Source organism: Puma concolor, chromosome B1 (assembly GCF_028749965.1).
Source record: "Puma concolor isolate L17-30 chromosome B1, mPumCon1.1.hap2, whole genome shotgun sequence".
NCBI classification, from domain to species: Eukaryota; Metazoa; Chordata; class Mammalia; order Carnivora; family Felidae; genus Puma; species Puma concolor.
In genome coordinates this window covers 56,988,811-57,014,252 of record NC_141670.1, presented here as the reverse complement: position 1 = coordinate 57,014,252, position 25,442 = coordinate 56,988,811, and the positions used below count along the sequence as shown (strand labels likewise).

Sequence of the window (25,442 nt, the reverse complement as noted above, 5' to 3'; positions counted from 1 at the left end):
GAGCCACAGAACATCTATACATGTAAAAGGAAAAGTAACCATCTGATAGGCTTAGACAAAAGATTCCAGACTAGAGAGGAAACCAATCTAATAACCACAGTGCAAATGCACTAAATCAAAGTACTGTGTGTTATGAGAAAATTTATAATTACTTCGTAAGAACATGATCTTATAGAATATAATGGGTTTTTAAAAAATAACTTAAAGAATCAAGAAAATTGTCAGTAATTGATGAGAACAGTAAATTAAAAATTAAAGAAAAATGGAGTCAATATCAAGAATCTTAATAATCTACACTCACTTCAAGATAAATGGGATCTGTGTTCACTTCAGTATAATAAGAGGATTAATGAGTTCACACACACACACACACACACACACACACCAATAAACCAATGTGGATTTGGCTAGAACTGACATGGGTGGTTAAATGGAACTGGCAGGCATAGCAATATATCTGTATCATGAATGAAGCATGGCTCTTTGTTGAGAGAGTTCACTGTAGAACTCTTGGCCAAACAGGTGCTGCATTTTGTTTCCCCACAAGTACTATTTGATCATTCTGTCTGAAAAAATTAGCATATGTGATACTAGAAAACCATTAACCCTGCAATAAAGCCAATTCTCTCCAAACATTCTTCCCTTGAAATAGGATACATTCTCCCCCTTGATGCTCAGTGAGTTTTAATTTTCTACAAGATGCCAGACATAGGGGAAAGAATCCTTTTTTTGTCTTTGACAGTAGGGGAGCACTTTAAAGCCAAGTAGCCTTTATATTTTCATTTTTTGGGTGAATGCCAAGTGTACAGTCACCACAGCCAGAGTCTCCATGACAGCTTTGAGGAGAAGCTTTTTACACCATTGATCCTTCAGCTGGCCAGGCTACTTTACTTGTAGCTTGGCAGGTTTTCGTACCTTTGAGAAAAGATCCCAATTTAACAACCTCCTTAGCTGCTTTTATGGCTCTTCACTCTCTAGAAAGAATTCATTGTCATTCTTGCTTCAAGCTGGCATAATTTTTTTCATTGGAGACCATTCTAAGCAAAAACCCAGAGATGTGTGTGGTTTCATGAGTTCTTAAGAAAGTCGTGAAAATTCTCACTTTTACATAGACAGTATTCAGTAAACATTTAGAAGGAAGGTGACACTTAAGCAGAGAAGAAAAAGGAGAATATGGGAAGAGAGACATCTATGGAATAGATTAAAAAAATAAATTAGTGTGGATTTCAACTTATGCATTACCCAATATATAAAGACTGTCTTCTAATCTTTTGTAGTTATTAACTCTCATGCTCAAAGCTTTTCAGAGAATATTTGAACATTCAGAGAACATTTTATTTCTTGGCTTATGCTATAGCAATTTTAGCACACATAAAGCAATATCACAGAAGTTTTTAAATAACTTGTATAACTGTAAAGAGAGAAAATGAGCAAAAGAGCTATAATATTTGCAGAATAGTGGGTTTGCTGTCAGAAACTTGAATGGCATGCTGTATGGTCATGACATTTTGTACTTTTCCAGTTTTGTCCTTAGCCTAATAATCCTTATTTTACTTGGTCATAAAGCATTTTTTGCATGATCCGTTTGTTTGTATCATTTACTCTGCGATGTAGAAGTGGGGGCTGACTTTATGAACTTATTTACTTCTAAAATTTCCAAATCAGATGCCATTTTACTTCTTACATTACATCAACTAATTCTCAGTTTCTTTACCCCAAAGCGATGTAATTATAAAAGGAACTTTTGAAATCCTCTGTAATAGACCTCTTCTTTATTTCTTCTCAGTCCCCTGTTCTTGCTCTCATCTTTAATGTTCTTTCTGCTTTCTCAGAAAATGACGGAGAAGAGAATCCCTTCTGGGTTGATGTTTTACTTGAAGTTCACACCTATAGATATAATTTTATTGTTCCCTCAGGATGTCTATAAATTTCTTCATACAGGTAGACTTTTTTTAATAGACTGCTTTTGACAAGTTAAGAGGTTAGGAGATTCTGTTCTTCAGAGTAAGTTGCGAGGATACATTGTTGTTTTTATAATCACTAAATTGTAAAATTGGTACAATTGTCTCTTCTTTATATGGATCTGTTAAATGAATCAACTTTCTTCTCTAACTTCACCTTTGAACATAATCTTTCTAGAAATTATGTAACATTTCATCATAACCTAAACTGAATTGCAATAGGATTTACACTAATAAAGTGAAAATGCTTTTTGGAATCTATGTGTAATATATAGGAAGTGGTACTGTAAATCAGTGATGAGTAAAAATAAGTGTGCTTTTAATAATGAAAGGTATGCTGTGTCAAAACATAAAGCATCATTTCAAGGATGTATAATTTTTATTTGTTGTATGTACATTTATGATTTGTAATTGTACCTCATTGTTAATTTTAGCTTTTTAACTTTTTAGGGAAAGCATCCAGATAAATATTGTATTAGAATTACAAAAAAATATTCAACAAAAATACTAAGCACTTGCTATACTTAGGATTCTTTGCTAAACAATATGAAAGGTAAGAGATCTATGTCAGAGACACAAAGTCTAAAATTCTTGGTAAGATTAATTTTAGGTTTTCTTAGAGGATCTATACTAACACACTTGGTATGAGTTTCTGTATCCTTCACAGTAAAATGAGAGTGTTGGATAAGGTGATTTCTAATGGTATTTTCAGAGAAAAAATATTATTCTCTAATCCTTTGTCTTGGTCAAAAGCTTGTGACCTTGACCTTAAATATATTTATTGATTCAATATAAATCAGAAAATGCATTTCTAATCTTTGTTAGATAGGATTGACATTTAAGGTTCCTTTTGGGTGTGAGAAGGAAAATGAGTCATCATAGGGGTTTGTAACTGTCCATCTCTCCACTAAGATCTAACTTGTAATCAATTTTAGTGTTCAAATGGAACGTAGCCTTGTATTATACAAGGATATTTAGAGCACATTGGAATATCACCTGTGCAAAATAATTTATCTTTTGCTGAAATTAATAGATAAATGATATCAACTAAGTATCTAGCTATCTGTTCCTTTAGAAAGTTTTCTATTACCTTCTTCCTACACCCTAAAGTACTCTTTTAATCAGAAGTACAAGGAGAGCTAGAAAATATTAGTGGCAAGACAATGTTTACTGAATCAAAAGCAGTACCTGCATAAATGCCTCCTGAGAAGATGGCTGGAATGAGCTCTCTCATACAGACTGTTAAATTTCAGTAACCAGCTGAACTCCTCTAAATGTTTATTTGAACAGAATATTTAAAGAACATCAAATCTCCCCTTTATAACCAATTCTCCAGACACTTAATGTGTTGATATTTAGATTCTAAAATTTATATCAGAAAGCATCATTGAAACAGATGCTGATTGTATGTAATTGGCTAAGAATTTGCATTAAGGAAGACTCTTGAGTGTGCATTCAAGCATTCATGTGTCCAATAAGAACTACTTGTGGGGATATTCTGATCTGTTCAGAATTTTTTTTTTCTCTAAAGGTTTTAAGGTATAAGAGAAGATGAAATAGTTGCTAGATGAAGCTAGAAAAAGGAATAGCAATGCAGTGAAGAGTATTATGAAATATAAAAATTTCATATGACTCCCAACTTGCAACTAATATCAAAGTTGAAAATCAATGTTTATTGATCCATGTATCCATTTCCATGCAGTCTCTATAAAGTACATGCATGCTGATGTTAATATTTTATTGGCATATGTAACAGGCATAAACTTTTCTTCTCTCTTGAGACTTTTTCTGTTCTTAAAGAACTTAAAATAATAGCAGGAAATATATAAAGTGATATTTGCTCCTAGATCTTTGGGAAGCATTTAAAATACATAAGTATACTATTAGAAGCAGAATGAAAGGCACACTGAAAACAAAGACTAGTACACATTTAATTGTTACTGAGCCTCATATTACTGATATTACATCTGGGTCAAAGTTTGCTTTCAGAATTATTTTGTATGCATATATATATCTTATAGGACTTTTGTTTTTTATTATAGTGAACAGCTAAAGTACTTGGGATAAATCTTGAGACAATCACAAGTGATTTGACATCATGCTGAAAGTAAAGGCATATTAAAAAATATTGCATTATGTTTATAAAGACTTTATTGAGAAGAAAACAAACAAATTTGCTTTGTTGCATTAACCTAATAGTATAAAGAGGTTATAATATGTCTAGGAACTTAAAAAATAGCATTAGCAATCTGGGAAATGTCAATGCAAAATAGCATAGTTCAAATAGAATTTCAGAGTATTTCAAGGCTGACCTAATATCTACTATTTGCTTTAATCATTAGAAATCAAAATTCTCACTATACCTGAACAATGTCTATTTATAAAACCAAAATGTCAAGAGTTGCAAGAGATACTGGTTATTTTCTTACTAAGAAAAGTTTAAGAAATAAAACAAAAGTTAAATATCTGGGAAATAACTAAAACAAGAAGAGCAAACAAACAAAAAGGGTTGGGTGCCCTGTGGCAACATTGTCTGTTGCTTTTATTGTAATTTCAACATTTTGTTTTCTCTTAAGCACCTTATGGGTAGAGCTTTGCAACTCTGCACATGTACATTGGGAGATACAACTATTATGGTGTATCTTATTCATCTTTCTGTCCTTTACTAACACTAACATGTTCTACAGCCGGCACTCAGGAAACCTCATGGAACTCAAATTCTCATGGGACAGACTTAAACCTTGTAGGACAAAGGAGAGAGAATATCTCTGCAGATTATGTCACATGTTATAAAAAATACTGGGAAACACTATATCTAGATAGATAGATAGATAGATAGATAGATAGATAGATAGATAGATATCTGAGAAACACTGGGAAAGATGACCTACTTGGATGGGATGGCCAGAAGGCCTTTTCAAAGCCAGGAGTAAGATGAGACAGCTATGCAGAATCATGAGAAGAACGTTCTTGACAGTGGCAGGAGTTTATGCAGAGTGTGGGAGGAAGAGGGCTTGACATGTTTGAGGGACACAAGAGAGGTCTGGAGGGCTGGTGTAGGATGATCCTGGGGTGTTGGTAAGGACTCAGGGGATTTCATTAAGTATAGAGGGAACAAATGAAAGGTCCCAAGCAAAGGAGTGAAAAGATATTTTTTAAGTATGTTTTAAATAATGCTCTGGCTAGTCTGTCGATAATGGATTAAGATATTGGGAGATGGCAAAGGTGGAGAATACCTGGCTATTGCCCTCCCCCACAGTGTTTCTCAGAATTGTTCTCATTATTAAATATTTTATTATACAGACATACATGCAACCTGCCTCCCCCTTTCCCCTTTTAAATTTTTTTTAATACGAAATTCATTGTCAAATTTGTTTCTATACAACATCCAGTGCTCATCCCAACAGGTACCGTCCTCAATTCTTATCCATTATCTCTATTTCCATGTGCATCAAAATTGTGCTTTTCTTTACTACCACTTATGGCATTACTGCTCTGTCCCTCCCTCTTCTTTTAACTTCGTGGGGCTAATTGAATTTTTGAAGGAAACCTTCATATTGACCTCAATTGCCATATCCTTGCACCTGACAGAGTTACACTTGCTCTGGAACAGAACCTGTGAATTATAGGTTTTAAGTAAGGAGACTTTTGCATTGAGCATGGTTAGGGTTAACTTCTCAGTAACATATGCAGGTCCGAGCAGAGGCACCTTATGCTTCCTCATATCAAATACCTCAATTCCTTGTCTTTCAGATACAATCACTGAAGGACCTGAGTGTTTTCACCACCTGTATTCATAGCAGAGTGCTGAGAGGTGCACATGATCTAAACAACAACATACAGTGAACTGAATATAAGGAGATAAATGGCTATTTGATTCACTGTCTAGTCCCTCAGTTCTACCTACAAAGACCCAAAACCTGGCATGGCAAGGGAATGATTAATATGAGATTCAGGATGAACCGCCTCCAACCCAGTGATCTAGGTTCAGTTTGGTGATCGTCTGGGGAGTAGGGAAGGAGTAAACAGATGTCACATTACTCTGTGAGCTCACCTTTAGTAGCAGCTAATGTGTGCCAGGGCCTGTGTCTTGTTCCCAATCATGTCAGAAGGCAGATGTTTGATAAAACTGATGAGCATATGACTAGAGAAAAGCCCACAGATGTTGCTGGTTATGAAGTTCAGTTGAACTGATTAATTCTGATTTTACACATTCAACTCTGTAAGTGCATAACCACATTAGAGGCTTCGAATAACTGACTCGTGAGAAGTTTTCATTTAATGTTAATATATTTTCACTTGGGGACTTGTCTGCCCATTTCACTGAAGCTCTGGGCTCCAGTTGTATAATAATGAAACACAGAAGGAATAAAGTAATAATCATGTAATGTGTACACAGCAGCAATGAAGGCATACCAGTTCCTTTCCCTGTTTGATTTGTGAAGGATTTAGAAAGAGAACCATTTTTAAAAGAAATGCAATTTCTGGGAAAAAATAACAGTGAATGACACAGAGTCTGTTTATTTCTTTTGAAGCTGTCAGAGTCAGTGAAGAAAACCACTTTGGGGTACTTGTCATAGGAGTGAAAGGGCTTGATGTTGAGGTTTTATTAACTCTGCTGATATGGAAAACTTCAAATCTAAACTGCTATAGGTATTATATAAAGTAATTTTGATACACCAGTGGCTATGGCCCTGGGTGTAAATTCACACCATGTGAGTAAATAAAGCTGGAGTAAATTTTCCAGTGGTGAAACCCTATATAATCTTGGGTTTTAGTTAAATTAATTTGAGGTTTTGAAATATGAGTTGTGTGTGTGTGTGTGTGTGTGTGTGTGTGTGTGTGTGTATGTACTTATTTTTTGATAGTCTGTAAATACACTCTGTCATCTTTAATAATGTTTTAAATAACTATTTTTTTGCCATACACATATCTATAGAACATAAAATATATCAAATGATAATAATTTGTTGTTAGGAGTTTATGCTATTTAAATTAGTAATATTATATCCTTCTCTCTCACCTTCAACATTCTAAGTATTTTCTCTTCCATGAGTGATTGTTTCTCTTTGGTTAGTTTTGAAATAATGATATAAAATGTCAACACAGTTTCTGAAAATACGCACTATTTCAATACAATCTCCTTCAGTAAATGATCTCCAGCAAATGATTTCTACATTTGGCATATGTCACATATGAGAAGAAATTCAATTTCAGAATCATATGGGAAGTAGTTTTCCAACAGTATGGCAGACTAGGAAACCATTCATTTTAAAATAAATAAAAATACCAAATTATATGTTAGAAGTATTTGTCTTAACTGGCAGACCACACACACACACACACACACACACACACACACATGCATGTGTATGTATGTATATTCTATAATATATTATTATGTATTTACATATGTGTGTACATATACATATACATATACATAGCCTGATAATTCCCATAAGAAAGTGAGAGCAAATATCCAGAAAAGTGACCAGTGAGTGCAGACAAACATGGAGTCGAGTTGTCTGCTTATTCTTGATGAACTTGATTTTTCAGTCTGGTGGCTTTGAAGAAATTAGGATTCTGCACAGTAGCCAGGCTCTGTCAATCACAGTACAAAAGACCTACTTCCAAAGGGCTACATCATGAGTTTACCTTTAAGATAAATTAAGAAAACAATAAATTTTTCATACAGATAACAAGGAATAATACCTGTTCTTAATCTTGGCTCTTAATTGAATGGTCCCCAAACACTCAATTTAGAAATTCGTGTTTTAGTGTTTCAAGCTAGGGGAAGAAATTAAAAAAAAAATCCTCTCTGAAGCAAAGCAGCTATAATACAGACCTCAAAAATTTCTGACAGATAAGCTTTGATTATGCTTAATAATGAAAAGAAAACCACAAAAGGCATGAGAATGCAAAGCACACTTCAGGAGAGGAGGTCAAAGGTGAGGGGCAGAAGTTATATTGAGACTGGAAACAATCCCAGATCTTGGAATTCTTGGGTAAAATCACAATGTAAATAGGTTAATACACCTATCGAATAAAGGGAGGCATGAAAAGCAACAGTAAGTAAAAATATAAAAATGGCATCAAAATGTTTAAAAATGAATGAATATTACAATGAATAGTTTAAATAGGTGATATAAAATAGCTAGAGAGAGATTACATAAAATGAAATACAAATCTAAAGAAATTACCTGAAGTGTGGAAACACAAGTAGAATACATGAAAGAGAGGCTAAGAGATATCAGGTGTAAGAAGGAAAAATACAGAAAGGAGAGTTGGCAATATTGTAAGAGGTAAGTAACACAAGACAAGAATCTACAGTTTCAGAATAAATTGCAAGTTCCATAAAAATAATGAAATCCACTGTTACCATCAGAGTTGCAGAGAAGAATAGTAAAGATCTGAAGAACAGTGAGAAAGAAAATACTATTTGCAAATAAACAGCAATCACACTGATTGCTGATTTCACATTATTAAAAATGAGGAGCCAGAATTTTTTGGAATACCACCCTCATCATAAATTTGTTAATAACTTAGAATTGTATATTTATCCAAAATTCTTTGAAGGATAAATTCAAGATAAAGTAATTTCCAAAAAAAACCCAAAATATCAGAGAAATAGGAGAACTTCACTGTTAAAATTTATGAAGAAAATACTTATCGAAATAGGAAGAAGTCTGATTCATAAAGAAGAATAGTGGGCAAAGAAACTGATGAACATGTGTTAAGAAGGAAGTAACTATAAATTATTGATCATAATTTCTGAAATACTAAACACAATGGTGGGTGATCAAAATCGAGTCATTGTAAGGAGAACATAATATATTAGTTATTTTAGACTTGCTGAGATGATTGTGTATATTAATATTTCTAAGACACATTAAGTGATGGAAACAGTATATATATTTTCAAATGAATAGAAGGAATAAAATGGAAAAAATGAAGAAAAATCCAAAAGACATCAAGAAAGAAGAAAATGGGAGTAACCTAGAAAAATCAGGAGAAATGGAAAGCATAAAACAAAGTTATAGCAACATATACAAACCATCAGTCTACTTCTTAACTGTACCTGGAATAATCCAGTGAAGAAATGGGCAGAAGACATAAATAGACACTTCTCTAAAGAAGACATCCAGATGGCCAACAGGCACTCGCTCCTCATCAGGGAAATACAAATCAAAACCACACTCAGATACCACCTCACATCAGTCAGAATGGCTAAAATGAACAAATCAGGAGACTATAGATACTGGTGAGAATGTGGAGAAATAGGAACCCTCTTGCACTGTTGGTGGGAATGCAAAATGGTGCAGCCGCTCTGAAAAACAGTGTGGAGATTCCTCAAAAAATTAAAAATAGATCTACCCTATGACCCAGCAATAGCACTGCTAGGAATTGACCCAAGGGATACAGGAGTGCTGATGCATAGGGGCACTTGTACCCCAATGTTTATAGCAGCACTTTCAACAATAGCCAAATTATGAAAAGAGCCTAAATGTCCATCCACTGATGAATGGATAAATAAATTGTGGTTTATATACACAATGGAATACTGATTGGCAATGAGAACGAATGAAATCTGGCCTTTTGTAGCAATGTGGATGGAACTGGAGAGCGTTATGCTAAGTGAAATAAGTCATACAGAGAAAGACAGATACCGTATGTTTTCACTCCTATATGGATCCTGAGAAACTTAACAGAAGACCATGGGGGAGGGGAAGAAAAAAAAAGGTTAGAAAGGGAGGGAGCAAAACATAAGAGACTCTTAAAAACTGAGAACAAACTGAGGGTTGACGGGGGGTGGAAGGGAACGGAGGGTGGGTGATGGGTATTGAGAAGGGCACCTTTTGGGATGAGCACTGGGTGTTGTATGGAAACCAATTTGACAATAAATTTCATATAAAAAATTATAAAAAATAAAAATAACTTCTTTTAAAAATACTCTATGTTAAGAGACAGATTGTCATATTAGTTTAAAAACATAATAGGTATATGCTATTTATAACTAAACAAATAACAATTGAAAAAAGTGCTATAAATATTAATTTTTGACAAATAGACATAAGGATAAAAAGATTTACTATAAATACTAAAGCTTACTCCTTAATGATATAGCTGTAAGCTAGCTACAGATATATGTGCTGTCATATGCCATGCAATATACAATATAATAAAATAATTCCAATTATGTTATCAGTATTGACAATTATTAGGAGATATAACTATGTTGATAAATCCAACCATAAAATGGGAGATTTTAACAAATAACTCAGCAACTGAGAGATCATAAAATGTGAAGACTAGTAAAGATATAAAATACTGAAAAAAATAATCATTTTGATATATAGTAAACATAAGTAGAGCATTTTATACACACAAACTCATAATATGCAATAATATGAACCTTTTTTTTCTTTTCAACTTTTTATTTAAATTTTAGTTACTTAACATACAGTTGCATACAGTGGATTATTGTTTTCAAGATTAGAATTCAGTGATTCATCACCCATATACAACACGCAGTCCAATAATATGGACATTTTTTAAACTTTACCTTATATTAAGCAATGAATGCTAAATTCAAACTTTCAAGTGGGTAGCATCTTTTAGAATACATTCAATAATGAAAGTAGAATTAGAGGTCTGTGGGAAAATTTTTGTTGAAACTGTTGATACTTTTGGATTATTACAGGGTCAAGGAAGAAATTGTAGTAAACATCAAAATAATAATAATAATGTATTTTTAAAATTCACACCAAAACTTGAAGGATAAAATGAAAGCAATAATTGAGGCTAGTTTATAACTTTAAGTGCTTATATAAGTAATTAAGACATTAGTGAGCAATGTGCTTAAATAGCTATGTACTCAAACTAGAAAAAAAAATAAAAAAATAAAATGGAAGAATTTGGAGAAACAGTTAATAAATATAAGAGTAGCAATTAATGAAACAGAAAACAAATCGTAACAGACTTTACGTAAAGCCTGTTCTTTGAACTAAAGCAAATAGTTTTTTTTTTTAATTTTGTAAAATTTATCAAGTAAAAGTGTTGCAATGGGGACAAGACTTGATCAAGTTGGTGCAATGGTGCAGAAATATCAATGATAGTAAAATGATATTGGAACACACATATACTGATAAATTTAAAGTCAGTCAACAGGTACAGGTGTCAGAAGGTAGCAGAGGGTTAGTAAAGTATCCTCCAGACTCAGAAGTAATGTTTAGGTTGGTGGACAAATGATCCAAATACTACACAGCTATTCTCCCTGAAGTCTGGAACTTAATCCATAGATTTTTATACAGTAAGGGAAGGTACAGAGGTCATTGTGAGGTCAAAGGGTTTAACATTTAACAGATTTTGTGAAGAGGGACTTGAGGGGGCAGTAGTGGAAGAAACCACGTTACCTCTACTAGTTATCTAAACAACTTTAGGGAAGATCAGAATATGCCTTCCTGCATTCTGTCCAGGCATACATTAACCTCCAAGGGTCCTGGTTCTAGTAGCCCCAAAGGAGGTCATTTCAGGGACACGAACAAGATGGAGGGTCAAAGATGGAGTCAGTGTTGTCAAATCTTACAACAGATAATTTTTTTAATCTATCACTGCCTAAAATTTCTAAAAAGAGATTGAAAATAGGAATTGCCTCATAGCCATAAGATAAATGGAATCATACATCCAAAATTTTCCACAAATGACTGTTTTACAAATTATTCCAAAGATTCAAGCAACAGATGCTCCCTTCTTAGTCAAATTCTTCTAGAGAATGGGAGAAAAGAGAAACATTCTCCAAGTTATTTTATAATTTTAGTAGTATATCCTCCCACTAATGTGAGACAGGTGCAATACGTGAAAAGAAAATTATTAACCAGTGTCAGTTGTGAAATCAAATGTAAAAATAAAATTATATTTAAAAATGTTTCTGTATTCAGCAATGTGTAAAAAATGTAGTACTTCACAATCAAGTTCAGTTTTCCAGTAATGCTAAATTTGTTTAAATTTGAAACAATTCGGGACAGCTGGGTGGCTCAGTTGGCTAAGCATCCAACTCTTGATTTCAGCTCAGGTCATGATCTCATGGTTCATGAGTTCGAGCCCCGTGTCAGGCTGGTGCTGACATTGTGGTGCCTGCTTGGGATTGTCTTTCTCTCACTCTCTCTGCCCCTCCACCACTCATGCTTGTGCTTGCTCACTCTCTCTCAAAAGTAAGCAAAAAAAAAAAAAAAAAAAAACTTTAAAAAATTAAAAAATAGAACAATACATTTATATTGAAGTAGTGAAGCCACATGATCATATCAGTGAACAACTACAAAAAAATCACTTAGTAAATTTCAAAACCCATTATAATAATAGGCTTTTTCAAAAAAATAAAAACATAACTTTCTTAATCTGATTGAGCATAATTATTAAATCTGCAATGAGTATCTTAAAGTCTAAACATAAAAAAAACATTCTCCCTTTTATAACCTTGATGCGTGATATAGCCACTTTTTTCAAAATTTTGTACTTTTGCATTATAGCCATCTAACTTTAAAAATAAATATATATATACATATATATGTATATATATATATCTTGAATAGAAAGGAAAACTGTCACTGTTCATTAAAGATATAATTGTAGGGAAAAAACAAATTCTCTATATGAATTACTAGAATTAGTAAGACTATTCAGCAAGGTAACTATATTTAAATCACAGCACTAAACAAAAAGTCAACTTTTTAGAAATTTATTGTATATAATGAAAATAAAACATAAGATAACTAGGAACCAAATTATTCAAAGAGGTACAAGACCATTTTTGTTGAAAACTATAATACTTTACTGAAAGATAATGAGGAAAAAAAGAGCTACAACATTTATTCGTGGGTAGGTAGACTCCACATGTTCAGCTCCACTAAATAGATCTATATATTGTATATAATCCTAATCAAAATTCCAATGGATTGTGTGTTTGTGTGTGTGTGTGTGTGTGTGTGTGTGTCTGTGTGTCTGTGTGTGTGTGTGTGTGTGTGTGTGTATAGGAATAAAGGGTCAAGAAAAGCCAAGATACAGAAAAAGGAAAAATAGTAGGAGTGGAATGGTTTGCCTCAGAGATTTTAAGACTTACTGTGAAACCATAATCTTTCAATTCACATGATATTGGCTGAGGAGTAGAAAAACAGATCAAAAGAACGAATAATCAGCTAGGAAACATACCCTCTGCTGTGTTGAAAATTCACTTATCAAAGTTGGCACTGCAAATAGGTGAGAAAAAAGATGAACCAACCATTCAATAAACCATTCTGGGCTTTTGGTTATCCACAAGGAAATTTATCTTCACCTCACAGTATATATTAAAATCATTTCAAGGAAATTACAGGCCTAAATATGAAAATTTGAATCTCTAGAAGAAATTTACTTTGGTTTTGGAAAGAATTTATTATATATAAAATGAACAGTCATATATTATATTAGAATCGTTACATCAAAAAGTATAACATATGAGGAGAAAATACAAGCCAACAATTCTGAGGATGGATTTTCAACACAACTGATAAAGAATTAATATCAAGACTAAACTTAAAAAGTTCTACAGATCACTGAGAAATGGACAACACAAAACAATAGAATGAAAAGTATGAGGAGTTATTTCTAAGAAAAATAAACAGAAATGGACAGTAATCATGAGAAGATACTCACCACCACTAACAAATGGTGAAGGGGCACCTGGATGGCTCAGTTGGTTAAGTGTTCAACTTTAGCTCAGCTCATGATCTCATGGTTCGGTTCGTGAGTTTGAGAACCGAATTGGATCTCTGCTGTCAGCACAAAGCCCATTCCATCTCCTCTGTCTCCCTCTCACTTTACCCACCCCTCTCTCTCTCGTAAAAGTAAACATTAAAAAAATAAATTAAAAAAAACACAAATGGAGGAGAAAACAGAAATACATTTTAGCAATCATTAAATTGGAAAAATATATCGTACAATACCAGGGTTTTCTGGTGTATATGTAAATGATATAACGGTATCCCCACAAAACTAGTAAAGTTGGTGATGTGCAAATTTTATGAACCAGAAAATCCCCTCATAAATATAAGGTGAACAATAGCATACACATTAAAAAAATAAGAACATAAAGTTAATGGAAAAATATGTGGACTCTGTGAATGGTGTTCTGACATTTTCCATTCAACTGTATTTTAAAAATTCTATTCCTGACTCACTGAAGTAATTCTATGCCACTAAAAAGTTGTTATCTGTGGGTTGAGATATATATTCCTAGAGCAACTTTTGCACTGTATAATAGGAAAAGTGAAGAAGAAATTTCACAGAAACATTTTTCTAATATATAAAGAGTACTGGTCCTGATGCCTACTTGTTAAGGAAGTGAGTAATGATTTGTGGTATATATTCACACAACAAACTATTTTGTAGCAACAAAAACAAATGGACTTTAGTTCACAGAGGTCTTATTGAGCAAATACTACAAATTTAATTTATGTAAAATTAAGCAATACCAGAGAGACAGACAGACAGACATAGATCATGCGTAAGTTTGTATGTGTATGTGGAAGGATGTTTGTTTGTTTGTTTGTTTATGTGGAAGAATGTTTAAAAGCCAATGAATAAATAACAGATAACCCACGTTAATTGTGTCCTGGGAGATTGAAAGGAATGGGGATGCAATGGTGGAAGGACAAACAGGGTCTTTAGAATTATAGGCAATGTTTGATTCCTTAAACTGGGGTTAGATATGAATTGATTGTTTCATTTTTATTCATTATGTGTTACATATGCATTCTTTTGAATATAAATAATTATTTAAAATTTAAAAACAGCCTGTACAGAATTCTCATCATTTTTGAAAGTTTTCACTGAAATATGAAGAAGTGCAGAAATATGCCCATAGTTTAACTGTACAAATAATGAATTTTCACCATCTGAAGAACATCTAGATCACAAAACACATCTCTAAAACCCAATGGTACTTTGTTGTTCACTCTCCCTCCTGGGCACAGCCTCCCCTGCAAAAGGTGACCCTTCCCCTTCTAACAGCATAGACTTGTTTTGTATGATTTTAAGCTTGACAGATTCCACCAAATTACATGTAGGATTATATATTACTGAAAATGGTGTGTGTGTGTGTGTGTGTGTGTGTGTGTGTGTGTGTGTGTGTATTATATATTTTAATTTTATGTTCTACCTGTTTTCTGCTTTAATTACTATCTGTACATTGACCTTATATTCATTGACCTTGGTAAATTCACTCATTAATTCTAATACAGCATCTCTAATAATTTTGGATTTTTCATAAACAATCGCATTGTCCACAATTATGATAGTTTTATTTCCTGCTTTTCAGTCCTTCAGTCTTTTCTTCCCTTGCTTTACTGTGCAGGTGTGAACTTTCAGTATAAAGTTGACTAGCAGTAGTGATAGTGGGTATCTAATCTCATTGCCAGTCTCAGAAGGATTTTTTAAAGGCATTTTTACTTTTAGTCTTCCATAGTCTCTAGCATATTGAGGAAATTACTCCTTATTCTTAATTTTTATTCCTATTTGTGGTCTATTGGTAGTTCTTTCCATCTTAATATATATTCTATTTTATCAAATTATTTTTCCACAGCTAACAATATGACATAATTTTTTCTCCTTTTTTTCTGTTAATGTAGTAAGATATATTGATTTATTTTTAAATGTTGAATCAACCTTGCATTCCTATAATATGTCCTATTAGCCATTAAGTATTCCTTGATTTGTATACAGTTAGATTCTCTTTGCTATCATTTTATGATTTATGCATCTGTGTTCATGATAGAGATTGGTGTGTACTTTTCTCTTTTAATGTCTTTGTTAGGATTTGAGTTCTTAAAATATGCTATTGCATGTTCCCTTTTATCTTATTCTCTGAAAAATTTTATTTAAGATTATTTTTTTCCTTAAATATTTGGAGGAATTAACCACAAAATCAAATGGGATTGAAGGGATATTGTGTGTGTGTGTGTGTGTGTGTGTGTGTGTGTGTGTAAAGATATATAATAATAGATCAACTGTTTTATTGGATGTAAAAGTTTCAGGTTTATAACTCTTCTACCCTCAGCTTGATGGGTTTTTTTTTGCTTTGTTTTGTTTGTTTTACTAATTTTTCTATTTCATCCCAATTTTTGTCAAATTTATTAGTATTTATAACATCCTCATAATATCTTTTAATATTTTTGAAAATTCTTTAAGTGGATATTGAAGCTTAGTTGGCAGTTGTTTTCTTTCAGTTTTATTTTTTTTTTTAATTTTTTTTTTCAACGTTTATTTATTTTTGGGACAGAGAGAGACAGAGCATGAATGGGGGAGGGGCAGAGAGAGAGGGAGACACAGAATCGGAAACAGGCTCCAGGCTCTGAGCTATCAGCCCAGAGCCCGACGCGGGGCTCGAACTCACGGACCGCGAGATCGTGACCTGGCTGAAGTCGGACGCTCAACCGACTGCGCCACCCAGGCGCCCCATGTTTTCTTTCAGTTTTAAATGCTATTTCATTGATTTCTGCTGTCCATCATTTTTATGAGACATCAACTCTCAGTCTTCTTGCTATACCAGTGAAGGTAATACTTTTTGTCTTTTTTGTCTTCTTAAAAATTTTCCCTTTGTCTCCAGTTTTCAGAAATTTTATCATAATAGTTGATTACACCGCTGTCTCACACACTACACATCATCTCTGTGTTGATGCTGACCACAGAACCGTGGAAGACAGTTTTTGTTTTGATTTTTTGGCAGCAGTGGGTGTTGTCCAGCATTTTACCTCCTTCCAGTGTTTGGCAAATGTTTCTCTTTGGTGGAAGGTTAAGTTCCATCTTTCACTGAATTTAACAAAATCACATACTCACTTTGTTTGCATCCTTTGCAACTAAATTGTGAGCACTTGACTCAGGCTTGAACCATACTAAATGTTTAATAAAGAAGTAGGTAAAGAAGCATAAGCAGCAATAGGTGGCAGTGATAGATGTTGGAGCAACAGACAGTTCCAGAAGCTGCTGTGGTTGTGTTGCTGTGGCTACCCAAGCACAGTTCTGGCTTGGGATGTTGTTTCTAGCTGTGGAATTCCTGAACTATAGTTCTCACTGACTCTGTTAGCTTCTCATCATAATTTTATACTTCATTTTTTGCATAAGTCAGCTAGATTTGTTTTCCATTAGTTGAAACTAAAACATATCTTGTACTTCATCTCTGACATCTTCTCTCACATCCATAATCAGTCTGTCATCAAATTCTATTTCGGATACATTTTCCAGAAAAATCTTGAATTTTTTCCCCCGCTCATTGCAAAACAGTTAAATCTTTTGCGTGGGCCATTGAGTAATGCTTCCTGACAGAACCTACAATCCACTCACGTGAAATCCAGCAGTTATTTCTATTTAGATGTCACACTTAAAACCTTCTAATACTTTTACATTGACATTAGGAGAAAATCCATGTCTATGGATTGAAGTTCTTCTAAGATGTAGAATTTACTGACTCCGGAGCTTCACGAACTCTAACCTCTAAAGGACTCACTCTGCTTTAATCATCCTGGCTTTTGTTAGGTCTTTAAATACAATAGGCATCTTCCTGCCTCTTGGCCCAAGGTTCTTTGCACATGATGGTCCACTGCCTGGAGAGTTCTCTCTCTTATTTTGGTATGTACCCAACACTGGCTCATATTTTAGGTTATTGCCAAAAACAGTTTCCTCAGGAAAGACTTCTCAAAGGAGGTAAAAACCTCACTGGCTTGATAAAGTCTGCCCTATAATGTCTGTAATCCCAAGATTTAGTGTAGTCACAGACATATGGGAAGTCAATGAACATTAGGTGAATTAATAAATGAGTGAATAGTGAAATGCACTATTGTTTTTACAATGTGGGTTCTCCCACAAACATTTTTGGTCAAACAGTTGCAATGTTTATATCAAATTTATGTACTCCAATCTGGAAAAGTTTAAAACCTAAGGAAATGTGATTCATCCTGGTCCATGATGAAGACTATGCTCTGCATTTTAGTAACTAAAATTTATTGACTCCAACCTTGCTGGTGACAACTGTGAAAAAGGAAGAAGCAGAAATATGAAAAGAAGCTGTCAACTTGGTTACAAATTTGGATGAATATGTGTTTACTTTTCTAATTTCCTAAAGTCTAACCAGAAAGCTCATCTGATTATCAAAATATCTCTGCATTTCTTTTAAAATTAATTAGGAATTATTACTTATAAATTTGCATTTTCCCCAGTTTTATTGAGTTGTAGTTAACAGCTCAAAATTGGATGTATTTAAAACATACAACTTGATAATTTCATATACACATACATTTCAAAATATCACGTGCAAGCTTATTAACATATCAACTATCTTCTTACATAGTTATCTGTTTCTTTCTTTCCTTTTTTGTGGTGATAACACTCAAGATCTAATCTCTTAGAAAATTTCAAGTATACAATACAACATTGCTAACTATTGTCACATCATTGTACATTTGATCTTCAGAAAGTATTCATCTTACATAACTGAATCTTTGTAATCCTTAACCTACATCATCCTGTTAACCCCTCCCCCCAATCCCTGGAAACCACCATTATACTCTCTGTTTCTATGAGTTTTACTATTTTCAAGATATTTTTTAAGTTTTTATTTATTATTTGAGAGAGAGAGTGTGAGCAGGGTAGGGTCAGAAAGAGAGTGAGAGAGAGAGAATCCCAAGCAGGCTCCATACTGTCAGCACAGAGCCCAACATGGGCTTTTGTCTCATGAATGTGAGATCATGACCTTACCCAAAATCAAGAGTTGGATGCTTAACTGACAGCCACCCACATGCCCTGAGTTTTACTATTTTAGATTACACACATAAGTGAGATTATGCAAATTTATCTTAATCTCTGTCTGCCTTGTCTTTTCTTTCATCAGATGAGCTTGAAGTGGACTTTCTGACTCATGGGAAGTCAACTGTTATATAGCAGGCCCACAGTCAGTTCTCTTCTTTAGAGAGGGTGAAATGCCTTTGGGAAAGAAAGTAGTATCTTAGTCAGATATCCTTGTAAGCATACTAACATAATTGGCAAAAACCAATGGCATTTTCCAATGGGAATCTTTACATATGATATGTTTTTAGCTGGATGAACTTAGTTGCATTGGACTGTTTATGCTTATCAAACCAGGTGTTTATTGAAATGAAGTATAAAAAGTTGAATGTTCTATGATCCAGAAAACACCTGTAAGTAATATGATGCATGAGTTTGTCTTAAATACATGGAAAATATCTTCTGAAAACCAAGCTAACTCTTTTAGATTGGTATCCTTTTAGAACATACATTGAAAGTTAATTTTTATACATAAGAGATATTGTATTTCTTAATGTGTATCAAGAAATACATTAAAAAAATAAGGAAATAGTGTGTGTGTGTGTGTGGGGGGGGGGTTCATGATGGTGGCAGAATAGGAGGACCCTAGGCTCATCTAGGGTCCTATGAATACAGCTAGATAATGATCACATCATCCTAAGGATCCCAGAAATCAACCTGAATATGGACAGAACAAACTCTGCAACTAAATGGAGAGAAGGGGCCACATCTAAGAATATAAGAAGTGCAGAGACATGGTTTAGGGGAGAAGAGATTCCTGGGTACTTCGGAGGAGAAACGCCGTGGTTGCAGAGAAAAGCAAAAGAGAGGAACATGTAGGAGAATGCACAAAGAGAACCTTTCCTGAAAGCCCTTGGATTGGAAGATAAGAGGGGCTGAATTTTATGAGTTGTTGCAACCTGTGAGGCTTAATGCCTAGAGTTTTAAAAGTCCGTGGGCTTGGCTGGGATAAAGCCTGGAGGGCACTGCTCTGTTCCTGGAGAAAAGGCAGGCAAACAACTCCAAGGCTGACAGTGTGGAAACAATGATCTGAAGAAAGCCGAGGGCACACACTCACTCTTCTTTGAGGGCTTCCCTGAGAGGCAGCATTCACAGAGATGCCTCTCCAGGACAAAGGAGCTGGCAAGTGCCCCACCCCTCAGCATAAACACAGAGGCACCTGCAGGGAACAGCATACCACTGACACTGGACACTGCCTAACTTCTTTAAACCAAGCCCCACCCCACTGTGCTCTGGCAGGATTGCCCTTCTCAGTCAAGTTTGTCTCAGTTCCAGTGCAGCAGGCCACTCCCCTAGAAGACCAGCAAAGCTCATGCCCACACCACATCTCCTGATCAGAGAAGTCTGCAGGGCCTCAGTTCTGGTGGAGTTGACGTCAGCTCCCATTTAACAAGCTGACCACTGCATACCTAGTTAAAACCCACCATTTTCAGGACAGGGACCAAACACTGCCCACAGTAGGCAAGGAAACCTTCCGTGGATGGCTTTCCTGAAGGATTAACAACCGTAACGCAACGGCAGAGTGCATGCAGTACACACCGGAGACACTCCATGAAGTGCAGACCCGGGGCTCTACATGGCCTCTTCTTTATAAGAACATTACTTTCAGGAGCAGAAGACATAACAGGCTTTTCTAGCACACAAAAGTCAGAGACTTAGACAAAATGCCAAGATATAAGAATTTATCCCAAATGGAAGAACTAGTTAAGTATGGTCAAAGATCTAAGCAAAATAGATATAAGTAACATGCCTGGTGGAGAATGTAAACAATCAAAAGGATACTACTCACTGGTCTTGAGAAAAGAACAGGAGACATCAGTGAGACCCTTACTACAGAGATAAAAGGGTTACAAAAGAATCAATCAGAGATGAAGAATGCAGTAAAACAGGATTGGAAACAGGCTTAATGCAATGAATAACAGACTGGAAGAAGCAGAGGAATGAATTATTGGCATAGAAGACAAAATAATGGAAAATAATGAAGCTGAACAAAAGAAAGAAGAATTATGGGATATAATGATAGACTTACAGAACTCAGTGACTGTCAAATGTCGTAACACTCATAGGAGTCCCTGCAGAAGAGAGAAAAATGTCAGAAACTTTATTTCAAGAAATAATAGCAGAAAACATCCCGAATTTGGGGAGGAAACAGACACCCAAATCTAGGAGGCACAGAGAACTCCCATAACAAGCAGGGTAACACCAGACATAATGTAATTAAATTTATAAAATATAATGATAAAGAAAAAAATCTTAAAAGCAAAAAGACAAAAGTAGTCCTTAATTTACAAGGGAAAATCCATAAGGCCAGCTCGAGGTTTTTCAACAGAAACTTGGCAAGCCAGAAATCAGTGGCATGGAATAGCAATACTTACATCAAACAAATGAGACTTTAAAACAAATACTGTGAAAACAGACAAAGAATGGCATTATGTGCTCATAAGTGGGACAATCCAACAAGAAGATATAATTATACATATTTATGCATCCAACATGGAAGCACTCAAATATATAAAACAATTAATAAAAAACACAAAATAACTAATTGATAATAACACAAAAATATTAGGGGACTTTAATATCCCATTTACATCAATGGACAAGTCATCTAAACAGAAAATAAACAAGGAAACAATGTCTTTGAATGACACAGTGGACCAGATGGACTTAACAGATATATTCAGAACATTCTATCCTAAAATAGTAGAGTACACAGTCTTTTCAAGTGTTCACGAGACATTCTCCAGAATAGATCACATATCAAGTCACAAATCAACAAATATAAAAAGATTGAAGTCATACCATGCATCGTTTCTGACCACAAGGCTATGAAACTAGAAGTCAATCACAAGAAAAAATTTGGAAAGACTATAAATACATGGTGGTTAAACAACATACTACTAGACAATGAATGGGTCAACCAAATCAAAGAAAAATTTAAAAAATACACGGAAACAAATGAAAATGAAAAACAATGGTACAAAACATTTGGGATGCAGCAAAAGCAGTTACAAGATGGAAGTATACAGCAATATAGGCCTACCTCATGAAACAAGAAAAATCTCAAGAACCTAACCTTACACCTAAAAGAGCTAGAAAAAAAATTAAAAAATGAAGCCTAAAGCCAGAAGAAGGAAGGAAACAATAAATATTAGAGCAGAAATAAATGATATAGAGACTAAAAAACAGTGCAACAGATCAATGAAACCAGGAGCTGGTTCTTTGGAAAAAAAAAAAAAAACCCAAAACATAAAATTGATAAACCTCTAGCCAGACTAATCAAAAAGAAAAAAGAAAGTACCCAAGTAAATAAAATTATAAATGAGAAAGGAGAAATAACAACAAACACCACAGAAATAGAAATAGTTGTAAGAGAATATTATGAATAACCATATACCAAAATATTGGGTAACCTGTAAGACAGAGAGCAAATTGAGGGTTGCTGCAGGGGAGGGTAAGGGTGGGAGGATAGGTAAAATGGGTGATGGCAATTAAGGAGGACACTTTTGGGGATGAACACTGGGTGTCATGTGTAAGACATGAATCATTGGGTCCTACTCCTGAAGCCAAGACTACACTGTATGCTAAGTAACTTGAATATAAATAAAATTTAAAAACATAATTTAGAAAAAAAGAAATGGACTGGCCCAAGAACCAGAGATGGTCTTGCTGCCACCACAGGTCTTTCAGCCACCTGACAATGTCATCTCATTTAGTAGAGAGGCCACCACTCCCTCACAACAACAGCTGCGAGGAAGGTGAACAGCCTTTGCCCCTGACAGCTGGCCTCAAAAGTTCCTGGGTAGAACTCCCTATGAACAGCAGCAATGGCAATGAGAAAAATAGGGGGCTAGAACATGTACCTTCCTCATCTTCTGTCTGCAGTGGAGACATGGAAAAGGCTCTTTTGCATGCACAACATGAATCAGGACAGAGTAGTTCAAGAGCCAGTTCTCACTGTGACAGCCCTTCCCCACAAGAGGATGGGCAGATAATGTTTGGTGTGCAGATATACGCCAGTAGGGCCCATAACTCTCAGAAGAAGAGGTTGCAGAAGAAGAGAAAGAAGTTGATCCTTTGAAGAAAAGTGTAGACTGGGTGTCCAGTTGGTTCAGTAGACCTGAAAACATTCCACCTAAGGAGTTCCACTTCAGACACCCCAAATGTTCCATTGCTTTAAGCATGAGGAAAAGTGGGGCCATGAAGAAAGGGGGTATTTTCTCCACAGAATTTCTTGAAAGTGTTCATTCCATCTTTCTTCCTCTCTCATGTTTTGGCTTTGGGGCTACACATCTATATCGGAAAGCGACTGAGCACACCTGCCAGCACCTACTGAAGGAAAGAGAAACCCCTGGAAAAGCGTGTGACCTGTGAAGTGGTGTATTGTCACAGCAGTTTATTTGAACTTGTTACCATTGTAAGCATGACCCCACCTACCACCCTATTTTTGCATATCCAAGTTCCAGCAACTCTCAAATCCAGTATTTTATTCAAACTCTGTAGAAGCATTTTACTCACCTCATTCCCTTTTGGCCTGTGAGACATTTTAGAATTTCCTAACAGAATTTACTGTTATTTAAAAATTCCTAACAGAATTTACTGTTATAAAAACATTTTTAAAAAGAAAAGGGCTTCTTTTCCACAAATGTCACCGGCAGATTATAATTTTGTCAACAATGCTCTCATCTGATTTTAGTGCCACTAGACTTAGACCTGCATCATTTGTGGTATAAATTTTACTCTTGCAAGATAACTATCATCTCTCTCTTCAAATGAAATCAGGTTGATGTGACAGCTTGGTTGTTTTATTTTTTTTCAAGACAAAGGCAAGCTTCAATAAGCTTGAATTTATAGTTATTAAAAAAGAAAAAAAAATCAACCAAGACACAAGGAAAAAATATCCTGGGCAATAATTTTAAACAAACAACAACAACAAAAAAGACATGGACAAATTCCTAGAAACATATAAACTACCAAAACAGTGACAGAAGAAATAGAAAACTAGAACAGACCAATAACCAGCAAAGAAATTAAATCAGTAATCAAAAACTCCCAACAACCAAAAGTCCAGAGCCAAATGTCTTCACAGCAAAATTCTACCAAATATTTAAAGAAAATTTAATAACTATTCTTCTAAAACTATTCCAAAAAATAGAAAAGGAAGTAGAACTTCCAAATTTATTCTATGAAGCCAGTGTCATCCTAGTACCAAAACTAGACAAAAATTCTACTAAAAAAGAGAACTACAGGCCAATATCCCTGATGAACGTAGATGCAAAAAATTTTAAGTTTTACTAGCAAACTAAATCCAACAATACTTTAAAAAAATTCACCACGATCAAGTGGGATTTATTCCTAGTTTGCAAGGGTAGTTCAACATTCACAATTGAATTAACACGACACACCAGATTAATAAAAGCAAGGATGGGGTGCCTGGGTGTCTCAGTTGGTTAAGTGTCTGACTCTTGACCTCAGCTCAGGTCTTGATCTCAGGGTTGTGAGTTGTGCTCGACACTGGGTGTGAAACCTACTTAAAAAATGTAAGAATAAGAACCATATGATCATTTCAATAGATGCAGGAAAGTATTTGACAATAAGAACATCCATTCATGATAAAAATCCTCAACAAGGTGGGTTTAGAGGAAACATACCTCAACATAATTAAGGCCACATGTGAAAACCCACAGCTAATATGCTCAATAGGGAAAGCCTGAGATCTTTTTCTTTATGGTGAGGAACAAGACAGGGTTGTGTCTACTCTTACCACCGTTATTTAACATAGTACTAGATGTCCTAGCTGCAGCAATCAGACAGAAAAAATGGATGATAGATAGATAGATAGATAGATAGATAGATAGATAGATAGATAATAGATAGAATCCAAATCAGCAAGGAAGAAGTAAAATTTTCACTCTTTACAGATGACATGGTACTCTATATAGAAAACCTGAAAGATTCCATAAAAAAAAACCTGCCATAATTGATAAATTCAGTACTGTTGTAGGATGCAAAATCAACAAACAGAAATCTGTTGCATTTCTACACACCAATAATGAAGCAGCAGAAATAAAAATTAAAATATCAATCCCGTTTACAGTTGCACCAAAAACAATAAGACACCTAGGAATAAACCTAACCAAAGAAGTAAAAAACCTTTACTATGAAAACTATTAAATACTAATGAAAGAAATTGAAGATGACAGACAGAAATGGAATAGCATTCCATGTTAATGGATCAAAAAAGTAAATATTATTAAATTGTCTATGCTGCCCAAAGCAATCTACACATTTAATACAGTCCATTTCAAAATACCACCTGCATTTGTCATTGAGCTAGAACAAACAATCCTAAAATTTGTATGCAAAATTTCAAGCAACATTGAAAAAGAAAAGCAAAGCTGGAGGCATCACAATTCCAGATTTCAAGATATATTATAAAGCTGTAGTGATCAAAACAGTATGGTGCTGGCACAAAATACAGAATAGAAAAGAAACAGAAAAGAAAATCCAGAAGTGAACCTACCACTATGTAGTCAGTTAATCTTTGACAAGGCAAGAAAGAACATTCAATGGGAAAAACACAGTCTCTTCAACAAATGGTGTTAGAGAAAG

At 34.5% G+C, this 25,442-nt stretch overlaps 1 protein-coding gene and 1 pseudogene across 1 annotated transcript in view; both read left to right on the top strand.

The window, feature by feature from the left end:
• Window positions 1-25,442, top strand: part of GALNTL6 (polypeptide N-acetylgalactosaminyltransferase like 6) — a 1,218,779-nt gene that overhangs the window by 158,036 nt on the left and 1,035,301 nt on the right. The window lies entirely within an intron of this gene.
• On the top strand, window positions 19,208-25,189 carry LOC147581656 (BCL2/adenovirus E1B 19 kDa protein-interacting protein 3-like pseudogene; annotated as a pseudogene).